Source organism: Nanorana parkeri, unplaced genomic scaffold (assembly GCF_000935625.1).
Source record: "Nanorana parkeri isolate BGI_ZX_2015 unplaced genomic scaffold, ASM93562v1 scaffold135, whole genome shotgun sequence".
In the NCBI taxonomy this organism is placed as follows: domain Eukaryota; kingdom Metazoa; phylum Chordata; class Amphibia; order Anura; family Dicroglossidae; genus Nanorana; species Nanorana parkeri.
In genome coordinates, this window is record NW_017306403.1 from 1,410,250 (window position 1) to 1,421,081 (window position 10,832).

Sequence of the window (10,832 nt, forward strand, 5' to 3'; positions counted from 1 at the left end):
GAGGCGAGATAAGAGTACCAGGCACCTGGCAAGGCAGCTTAGCCACCTGGTGCTGTACCCTCCCTTACCCCTGGCACTGCCACACTGCCCATGGAACATGGGGCACTGGCATTGCCTTACCCTGCAGGGGCTGGCAGCAGTGAGAATGCTTTCACCCACCAGCATTGCAAAGGATGCTGCTGCTGCTGCTTACCCAACAATAGGGATGAGGGTGCCTTACCCTGGCTGCTCTTACCCACCAACTATAAAAGAAAGGGGGGGGGGGTGTTCCCTCTTACCCACCAAGCTGTGCTTGGCAGCCTTTAGCCTTACCCAGCCAGAAAGAGCCAGCAGAGAAGATCCTAGCCCCGGAGTGCCATGCTGTGCTGGGTGATGCCGCTGGTGCCCAGCTCGGTGTCAGCCCTCTAACTGACAGCCAGTGCAGACTGTGCAGCTGATCAGGAGCGGAGGGGCGGGGATAGGCAGATGAGCGGGCGTGGCCTCCCGCTGTCCCTTCTGCAGCGCTGCTTACAGCACGTGGTTGTCAACGGAGTGGGGCGGGTCCCATGCTAAGTAGAGGGCGGGCGTTGGGGTGCCCTGTGACAAGTGATGCCTTCTGCTTGACGGGTGGCAAGGCTGTACTGTGCTAAGTTCACTACTCACATTACAATCGGATTGCACCATCTCCTGTAGTGCATGGGCCTGCCGTATTGGATACAGATTGATTGGTTGGTTTAGGTAGGTCATCATATTACATAGTAGTGGTCAATCAAAAATTGATTGTACAGTGAGGTTGTAACATGTATGGTGAGCCTAACGCATAGTTTGTTTTGTAAGTCTTAAGTTGATTGCATGGTCAGAGGTTGTAAGAAGTATGGCAGTGGTAGGTAACCTTGGCTCTCCAGCTGTGCAGAAACTACAAATCCCATAAGGCGTTGCAAGCCACGGGCATGACTCCCAGAGGTAGAAGCAAGATGGGATTTGTAGTTTCAGCACAGCTGGAGAGCCAAGGTTGCCTACCCCTGATGTATGGAGACCCTTATGGTTGCAGAGCTAAGACTGGTCATAGATGGCGGTTGGAGGATCTGGACATAGGCAGGTGCATCATCGCGCCCCGGTGGGAGACGTTGGTTGCATGTCTATAGGTAGACACTAATGCTCTGTTTCAATCCGAAGTTGTCCCCCGTAGTACCTCTACTTCACCACATGCCCTCAATCTTCCAGGCTTCATGACACCCAGAGGAAATTGGGTACATATTGTAAGTGCAGGGCGTCATGGCCCCGCCCCTGAGGAGGGTCTTACCTCTGCGCCCTTCATTCAGAGCGCAATGGTGCAAAGAGTGTCATGACATCACCACGGCTCTTTGGATCACTCGGCCCAGAGGAGAGACCAAGATGAAATGTACCCCATGGGGACACATGACCAGGATGAGAGCATGAGCATTAAATACTGTCAGTGAGGGCCACAAGGAGGAAAGCGGGGGGGGGTGATGTATGGGGTGTGCCCAATTCGCCACTTACTTAAATACTTAAAGCCCATCTTCAGACACCAAGTGCATCTCAAGCTGGCCACAAACCAGTAGAATTGTGTTGGGAAAAAAATATGTTTTCAGGTCGTTTTCTGGATTTTCTAAATGGGGTCAAATTGACGACGAGCAGGAAAGAACGTTTTTCTCGACCGAAACAAACTTCCAGCAGTGATCGTGGTTTTCGTTCAGGAAACTCCATTCATTCCAAAACCGAATGTGAAAGAAGAACTCCGGGCAGAATAAAAATTAACCCTTGCAGCGGGGTAACCCTGTACTGCAAGGGTTAACTGCTCGCTTTGGTCTAGGGGGCGAAAATAAAGAACATACACTCACCCGATCCCCGATCCCACAGTAGTCCCACGCTCACCTCTCTCACCCAATGCAAGTTAATGGAGGTGATGAGGTCACGGGTCCCTAGACCACCAGAGAGCGCGGGAGAAGAGGCTGCGGGGACCGGTCTATGAGCCAGATGGGACCGAGGAACAGGTGAGTATATCTTCTTTATTTGAGACCCTAGACCAAAGCGAGCAGGTAACCCTTGCAGTGCGGAGGTAGCCCCCACTGCAGGGGTGAAAGGAGAACTATGAGGTGAGTTCTTTTCAGTCACCTCATAGTTCTAGCCGACCTGTGACAATGAGACTGTCACAGGTTGGCTCGGTAGATCGGTAGGTGAGCGAACACATACCAGGTTCGCTCACCTTCCGATCCTGTCACGGCTCTCTGCTGTGACAGGGGAGGGGCTGGATTCCCCCCTCCCCGCTCCGATCTGCCAGCGCTGACTGGCGGAACGGACGGGAGAGGGGGCGGGTACAGCTGGCTCTGCCTCTAGATAGGCAGAGCCAGCTGTCAGTCACGCAGCTGGGCGGATCTCGGCACAATTGTCGGGATGGGATCTGCTTCAGCTGCTACGTCGTTTTTCTCTAAGTGACTGAATGAAGAAGAAATACTCACTCGATCCTCGGTCCCGCCTGGCTGCTAGATCCTCTTATTCCCCAGGCTCGGCCGGTCTAAGGACCCGTGACATCATCGCGTCTATACAGGTCTACTAGACGTGAGGATGCCGATATACTACAGCCAGAGCGCAGGGAGGAGAGAGGTGAGCGGTTTCTGCTGCATGATCGAGGATCAGATGAGTATTAGACATGTGCGCCTGCAAAACATTTTTTTGTTTCTTTTTCATTCAGATTTTTCATTATTTTGGGATTCGGGTCTGGAAATCAATTAGTTGCGGGACTCGGACCATTGGAGTGTTGACACCAAAATGACTAACAGTCATTTTGGTGTCACCCCTATGAAAAGTCAGGCACTTGGTCACAGACTGAGAGCCCGACAGTGTCAGGAGAGAGGAGGCTGAACGTCCCTTCCTCTCTCTGCCGGCGTCCATCACCAAGATCGCTGCCAGCAGGCGTCAATAAGACGATCGCGCATGCGTGATGATGTCATTGCTCACGCATGCGTTGAAGTCACACGTATGCGCGATGACGTCACGGCGGGGTGTCACCCGGTTTCCGCTCCGGGTGTCATCCAAACTCGGGACACCCTTGCTCGGACGAATTCCGGGTTTTTGTTAGCGGTAATATTTGCGAATTTTCGTTGCAGCAAAGTGACATTAGACAAAAGGAAAAAAAAATCCTTTTTTTTTTTACAGTTTGCAAAAAAAAAAAAGTGAGGTTCCCCCCCCAATTGATACCAGACCCTTTAGGTCCCCCCAGTTAAAAATAATAAAAAAGGGTTGTGGGGTTTCCCCCGAACGTCCTACAAGGCGATTTAGGTCTGGTAGGAATTTTAGGGGGGAACCCCACTCTCAAAAGAGGGGGAAAACAATATGGTGTCCCCACTAAAATTCCGACCAGACCCTTGATCCGACCAGACGGCCCGGCAGGCCAGGAAAGGGGGGGCGACGATCAAGTGCCCCAGGGCCGGATTTCGCTCAAGGCCAACCGAGGCCCGGCCTTGGGGCAGCAGGGAGTAGAGGGGCAGCAGGGGTTTGGAATTCCCATCCCCCGACACCTGGGACATTGAGTTCCGGGTGTCGGGCGGGTAGTTGTTTTCTACATTTAGCCCTGTTTTGGCCAAGCAGGGCTGAATGTACAGAGGGGAAGCCGCCGCTTGGTTTGTACAAGTGATCTCGATGATGTCGCCGTGATCACTTGTATGCAGCCTGCATACAGGGGGGCGCATTGAGGAACCTGGCATTGGGGCAGCAGAGAGAGTAAATCCGGCCCTGGCTGCGCCATACCAGAATGGGTATGGGAGGGTGTCCCCGTGACGACACAGGAACAAGGGCCCCTTTCCCACAACCCTGACTAGGTGGTTGTGGGGGTCTGCAGGCAGTGGGGGCTTATTTGCATCGGGGAACTCCTTTAAGGGGTAGTAAATGTTCTTTATTCCATCCCAATAAATTCCGTGTTACTATTATTGGCAGAATGTATCATATAGTAATATTGTCATTGTATCGGGCACAGGTCCACATCACTGTCAATATTATACAATGTCTACATTGTGCTCCCTTTATACTGAGCAGTCTATAAGAACAAAACGTACCCTGTTCTGGCCGCTTTCAGACGCTCAGGAAAGGGTTAAAATCATATGCTGTAATTTCATTAATGGCATTGCATATGACAGCAGTAATGTAGTAATTACTATGACCTCAGCTAATGTATCCCTAGAAGAGAAGAACTGCCTTTCATCTGGGCTGTGCGTGTCTGAGGTCTGGGTGGAGGACGGCCGGCGCAGCTCCTGGACACATATAACCAGGGCCGTCTTTAACACGGGGCAAAAGGGGCAGTTGCTCCAAAGAAAATGTTTGCTCAGGTTATAACCGGTATTAGGGCCCGTTCACACTATCCAGTGCGTTCCTCACAAAGTACCGTGCCATGAATGCACCAGATCGCATACACAAAGCCTATGTGTGGTTCCAGTGTGGCGCGATCACGTAAAATAGTGCATGCACGAACACAGGGCATTGCTGTATGACGCGTTTCGGCGGAGGCAGTCACACTGCGGGCAGGAGGCGTGTCTGCAGTGACATTGACATGGATGGCACCAACACGCCCCCTCCTGCCCCAGAACACAGGGAGGCTTTGTGTGTGCGATCCACTGCGTTCATGGCATGGTATTGTGCGATGAACGCACTGGATAGTGTGAACTAGGGGCGCACTGATACCAGTTTTGTATAGAGTACGAGCACCAATATTTTTTTTCAGTACTCGCCGATACAGTATACTGATACCCAAAGTCCCATTAAGAAAGCCCGGCGGCGTGTAATGACTCGCCACCTGGCTTCCTGATTAGCCGGGAAGCCGGAAGGCATGTAAAGATTTGCCACCCGGCTTCCCGATAAGCAGTGAAGCCGCCTCCATGCTCCCTCGTCACCAGGTGACGAGAAAGCATGGAGCTGGCTTTCTGGCCAATCAGGAAGCCGGGCGCCATGTAATGACCCGTTAAACGGCTTCCTGACTGGTCGAGAAGCCGGGCAACGAGTCATTACACGGCATCTTGGCTTTCTGATTGGCGGGGAAGCCGGCTCCATGACTCGCTGCCCTGCTTCCTGATACCGGAAGGTCAGGTTTCGGGCTAGGCATTGGAGCATTTGGGCGAGTACGAGCACTCGCCCAAATACTCGGCATTGGCACCGATACTAGTATCGGTATTGGTGCATCTCTAGTGTGAACTGGCCCTTAAAGATGGCTCTGTCTTCACATGTACTTTAAAATTCTGCATTTTGTTTTTTGAAATCTGGATGCTCAATGGCATTTTGGAGGATGTTCAGTAACATGATGGAGGATGCTCTGTGACATGATGGAGGATGCTCAGTGACATGAATGAGGATGCTCAGTGAAAACACAGGGAGGCTTTGTGTGTGCGATCCACTGCGTTCATGGCATGGTATTGTGCGATGAACGCACTGGATAGTGTGAACTAGGGGCGCACTGATACCAGTTTTGTATAGAGTACGAGCACCAATATTTTTTTTCAGTACTCGCCGATACAGTATACTGATACCCAAAGTCCCATTAAGAAAGCCCGGCGGCGTGTAATGACTCGCCACCTGGCTTCCTGATTAGCCGGGAAGCCGGAAGGCATGTAAAGATTTGCCACCCGGCTTCCCGATAAGCAGTGAAGCCGCCTCCATGCTCCCTCGTCACCAGGTGACGAGAAAGCATGGAGCTGGCTTTCTGGCCAATCAGGAAGCCGGGCGCCATGTAATGACCCGTTAAACGGCTTCCTGACTGGTCGAGAAGCCGGGCAACGAGTCATTACACGGCATCTTGGCTTTCTGATTGGCGGGGAAGCCGGCTCCATGACTCGCTGCCCTGCTTCCTGATACCGGAAGGTCAGGTTTCGGGCTAGGCATTGGAGCATTTGGGCGAGTACGAGCACTCGCCCAAATACTCGGCATTGGCACCGATACTAGTATCGGTATTGGTGCATCTCTAGTGTGAACTGGCCCTTAAAGATGGCTCTGTCTTCACATGTACTTTAAAATTCTGCATTTTGTTTTTTGAAATCTGGATGCTCAATGGCATTTTGGAGGATGTTCAGTAACATGATGGAGGATGCTCTGTGACATGATGGAGGATGCTCTGTGACATGAATGAGGATGCTCAGTGACATGAATGAGGATGCTCAGTGACATGAATGAGGATGCTCCATGACATGATGGACGATGCACAATTACTTTGCGGAGGATACTCAATGACTTGATGGAAGATGCTTAGTGACATGATGGCAGTTGCTCAATGACTTGATGGAAGATGCTTCATGACATTTTGTTGGAAGCTCAGTGACATGAAGGAGGATGCTCCATGACTTGATGGATGATGCTCACTGACATGATGGAGGATGCTCCATGACATGATGGAAGATGTTCCATGACATTATGAAGGGTGCTCAATGACCTGGTGAAGGATGCTCAAAGACTTGATGGAAGATGCTCCATGACATGATGGAAGAAGCTCAGTGACATGATAGAGGATGCCCCATGACATGATGGAGGATGCTTCACGATGTGATGGAGAATGCTCAATACCATGATTGGGGGTACTCAGTAACATGATGGAGGATGCACAAGGACATGATGAAGAATGCTCCATGACATGATGGAGGATGCCCCATGGTATGATGGAGGATGATCCATGCAATGATGAAGAATGCTCCATGGCATGATGGAGGATGTTCATTGAAATCAATAAGGATGCTCAAAGAAATCATGGAGGATGCTCCATGACATGATGGTGGATTCAGAAATTGGCTTCATTTTTGGGGGGGTTGTTGATGGTTTTTCTTTTTTTAGACTATTTGTTCCTTGATGTTTCCAGGGACAGAGATTGCCCATGGATCAGAGTTTATGATGGATAGAGTTTTTGGACTCAGCTATACTTTTGGTTTAATGCGCGTTCTCCTCCTGTGTGGTTTTAGATCATTTTGGTCACATTGAGAGCTAGAAACAAGAAGTAAAAGAGGAAGCAATAGTTGCTATCTGAACCGATGGTTTGGTTCCACCACATGACTTCTGTTGAAACAGTTCTATGTCTTACGTATGTTTCTGTTTACCCCTCAACTTCCTTCCTCTGTGTGTGTGCAACATGGATGAGGAAATGTCACGTGGCTGCAGAAATGACTTGTACGGAGACTATGCTGGGTATTATGTCCTAATATGTCTGAAGGAAGGACAGTCTGTGTTGTATGTTAGGATTTTCTCTTTCAATGTATACCCTAACTTCATGACATGGGACCGGGGACTTGACTGTGCACCTTTTTGTGTATATGGAACACTGATGAATGGTCTCAAGAGTACCTGTCATTTATGAACAGTATAGAGAGAGCCAACAATGTTACTACCACTAGCCACCATTTACACTAGTGCTGGAGGTTACTATTACTGCCACTGAAACCAATGCTGTGGCTTACTTTACTCCCATACTACAAGCCATACACAGTGAAGTGACACCTACTTTATTGGCCATACCTCCAGGGTTTACTTCTTCCTACCGTCAAAGCACCTATCACGTACTTTGTGAGAGACCGACAGATGAAGAGACCTCTCTTGTTTCCTGCGTCCTACACCCCCTGGAGGTGGGAAAAGCGTGTGAAAGGACGGTGAGTAGCACCACAGCCCCTGGTGGGATCAGGAACTTGTGCGGGAAATGTCTAGGAGTGGATAAGCCAAATCAGGAAAAAGAAGCATAGTCAAGGGGAGCCAAGGATCATAACCAGCATTTGAAATCTGTTTATTTTGTCTTTATAGTTTGAATGTCTGCCTCTTGTTCCAAAAGTCTGTGAACAACTGTTTTAGGATGTCTTAAAAATGGGGGTGCGATTTTGGGGGAGTGGCTACAAATAGGGACATGATTTTGTGGGTGTGGTTTAAATGTAGGCATGGTCAGTAGTGAGTCCCTGGATTGTATGTTATAGTAGTTGGAAACAAATTAATTGGGGTTTTATAGGTACCATGACACAACCACTTAAAATATTGTCTAATAATATCAGTGTATTTATTTTTCACATAAAAAAAAATACTGATTCCTTAAAATCTTGCGCAGAATATTGCACTAAAACAGTGTGTTTTGCTACATTGATATGAGCTTTATATCATGGTATCAACCCACATGCCTTCCAGAACCACTCACATACACAAAGCACAGTTCATCTTATTTACAAATGCTTGATCCAACATAGTTCATCCAATATACATGACTGGAGAGTGGTCCGATCTTCAAAGCGTCCACTTACGCTTCCTCAGGGAGAACTGGAGGCAACTTACAACATTTATTTGTATATAACGTTTTTATATAATGTTAATTTGCATAACGGAGGCATTTCTACCTATACAGATATACACTTTAATGTAGTAAACAACCATTTATTGTGCAGTTGATGACACAGAGTCCACACACAGGGGGTACCCACAGTCACCACATGAGTACCACTGATGGAGAACTTTGTTTGGGGATAGCTTGAGGGGGAATGTGGCTTTGCACCCAGAATTTGTGGAATTCCCGGATTTCATCCTTAGGAAGGATGGGAGAGAGCAAAAGGAAGGGAAGAAGAGAGAGAAGAATGAAAGAGTGAGGAATGAAGAAAAGACGTAATGGAAAAAGGTTGGTAGAGAAAAAGGAAAAGGAAGGGCAGATAGCAAAGAATGAAAGGAAAGAATAAAAAGGAAGAGTCAAAGAAAGCAAAGTGAATGTGAGGATGCAAGAAAAGGGAGAGAGCGAAGAAAGAAAGGAAAAAAGACAGAGGGAGAGTGGGAGAAAGCAAAGAATGGAAGGAAAGAAGAAAGAGGAAGTTGGAAGGAAGGAAGTTGGAATGTGAATGGAAAGAAAGGGGAAAGGAAGAAAGGTGGAGAGAGGAAGAAAGGAAAGGAGTAAGGAAGGAAGAGGAGTGACAGCAAAGAACAAAAGAGCAGATGGAAAGAAGAAAGAGGTAGAGTTATAGAAAGAAAGAAAGAAAGAAAGAAAGAAAGCGAAGAATGAAAGGAAAGAAGAAAGAGGGAGAGTGAAAGGAAGGTGGAGAGTAGAAAGGAGGAAGGAAGATAGAGGGAGGAAAGGAGGAAGGAAGGAGAGTGGAAAGGAGGAAGGGAGGTAGTAAGGAAGAAAGGTGGAGAGTGGAAAGAAGGTAAGGAGGAAGGAAGGAAGGTGGGTGGAGAGTGGAAAAAAAGAAAGGAGGAAGGAAGGTGGAGAATGGAAGGGATGAAGGAAGGGGAGACACAGCAAACAACAAAAGGAAAGTGAAAGGAAAGAAGGAAGGAAGAGGAAGATTTGAAGGAAGAGAAAGAATGGACAAAAAGAAGGAAGAAGGGAAGAATCAGCGAAAGAGGGAAGGAAGACGCCATGTAGGAAAGTTGAAGCATTCCAGCAGAAAGTGTCAAGCCGGGTGTGATTAGTGATAATGAACTCTGCAGAAATGGCACAGTGCTAATGCAGCCAGGGGCGGGATGGCCCAGCTCTCCGCTTATATTTCTTTTATTTCTGAGGAGATTGTAAAATTATTCTCTGCTGCAAACATGTTATTAAAGAAGCGGCCTTGTCCATTTTAATGGCTGTGCCTATCAGGTAATGGGGCTTTCCTAGCGATTGAAGAATCTCATTACTGTACGCAGCCCGGGGAGCATCGTTATCAGCCAGATCAGCCAGTGCTCTTCCACCTCGCCTGCCACTGAAAATAACAGATATTCTATTCATATTAGATAAACAGGACAATCTTCCTTTTAACTAATGCTCTGCAGCTGGTTCTGAACCACAACAGCAATTTGTATTCATCTGGAAAATTACCAGGTTCCTTCCGTGTGGAATGTCAAATGTATTTTAAATGATTATCTGATACTTAAAGAGGGTTTCCAGTTGGAACTAGGATACGGAAAGCTCTTCCATGAAGCACCGGTGAAACACAGATTATACAACAGCTTTGTATTTTTGTGAACACATTTCTTTGTCCAGAAGACTCGATCTCTGGCTCGCCAATCATGATTTCACTCTAGCAATCAGCATCCCATAATCGTCCTCAAAGCCTTCCATGGAATATTGATGTTGTTGAGACAACCCAAACTTTGCCTTCGGTCAGCACTCTTCTCTATCATTGGAAGGGAATGAAAGCTCTCATTTGAACTCATCTCTGCTCCCTCCCTGTCCCTGAGGACGCCCTTTACATTAAGTGGTCAGTTGCATGTGGGAGGCAAGAGGAAATTCTTGAGGACAGCTGAAGCTTTTCAAAAGCTACTTAAAAGTGGATGAACAGTTCACTTCAAGCTGAAAATCCACTTTAAAGTGTAATGTAAATGGGTAAGCCGTATTAGTCCAGTAGAGAAGATGTATACACTTTAAAGTGCCTATATAGCAACCTGATGATAATTACTTTGCATCTGGTTGGCAGTGGTCACCGAGACAAATAAAGGAGTGAATCTTCCCAGGGCAATAAAAAAAATTAAACCAGGGTTTATTAAAGCCTTATTAAAGCCTTATTAAACCAGGGTTCTGTGGAACACTAGGGTTCCTCCAGAGGTTGCTAGGGGCTCCTTGGGCAATGAGCAATCTCTGACTCTCCTTCTTCCTTCTCCAAGCTAGTAGATGAACAGCTGCCGGAGACTTTGCTTTTCCTTTGTGAGCTTGTACTGGAGAGGAAGTTCGGGGAAGCAGAGCTGAGAGAGTTGTAGCTGTTCAGAAACACGATGACTGTAAGTGCATAGGCAAACGTGTAAAGAAATACTTTGCTGGGTGATGTATATTTGTTTGATTTGGATTCATTACTGGAAAAGGATTGAGAGTTTAATGTTACTTTTAGGCCTCATTCACACTAGAAAAGGCCGGCACGTACAGCTCTGTG

The 10,832-nt window shown here is 47.8% G+C and overlaps 1 protein-coding gene across 3 annotated transcripts in view; it reads right to left on the minus strand.

Moving 5' to 3' along the window:
- The window catches only part of MGLL (monoglyceride lipase), a 55,450-nt gene extending 55,010 nt beyond the window's left edge, over positions 1-440 (minus strand). For 2 of the 3 annotated variants that reach the window (XM_018553948.1, XM_018553946.1), the window contains exon 1: positions 313-440. The gene's annotated coding sequence lies outside the window, so the exon portion shown is untranslated. Of the gene's footprint in view, positions 1-193; positions 225-312 lie in introns of those variants that run through there. The other variant, XM_018553947.1, reaches the window with a different exon arrangement.
- Between the last annotated feature and the right edge of the window lie 10,392 nt (positions 441-10,832).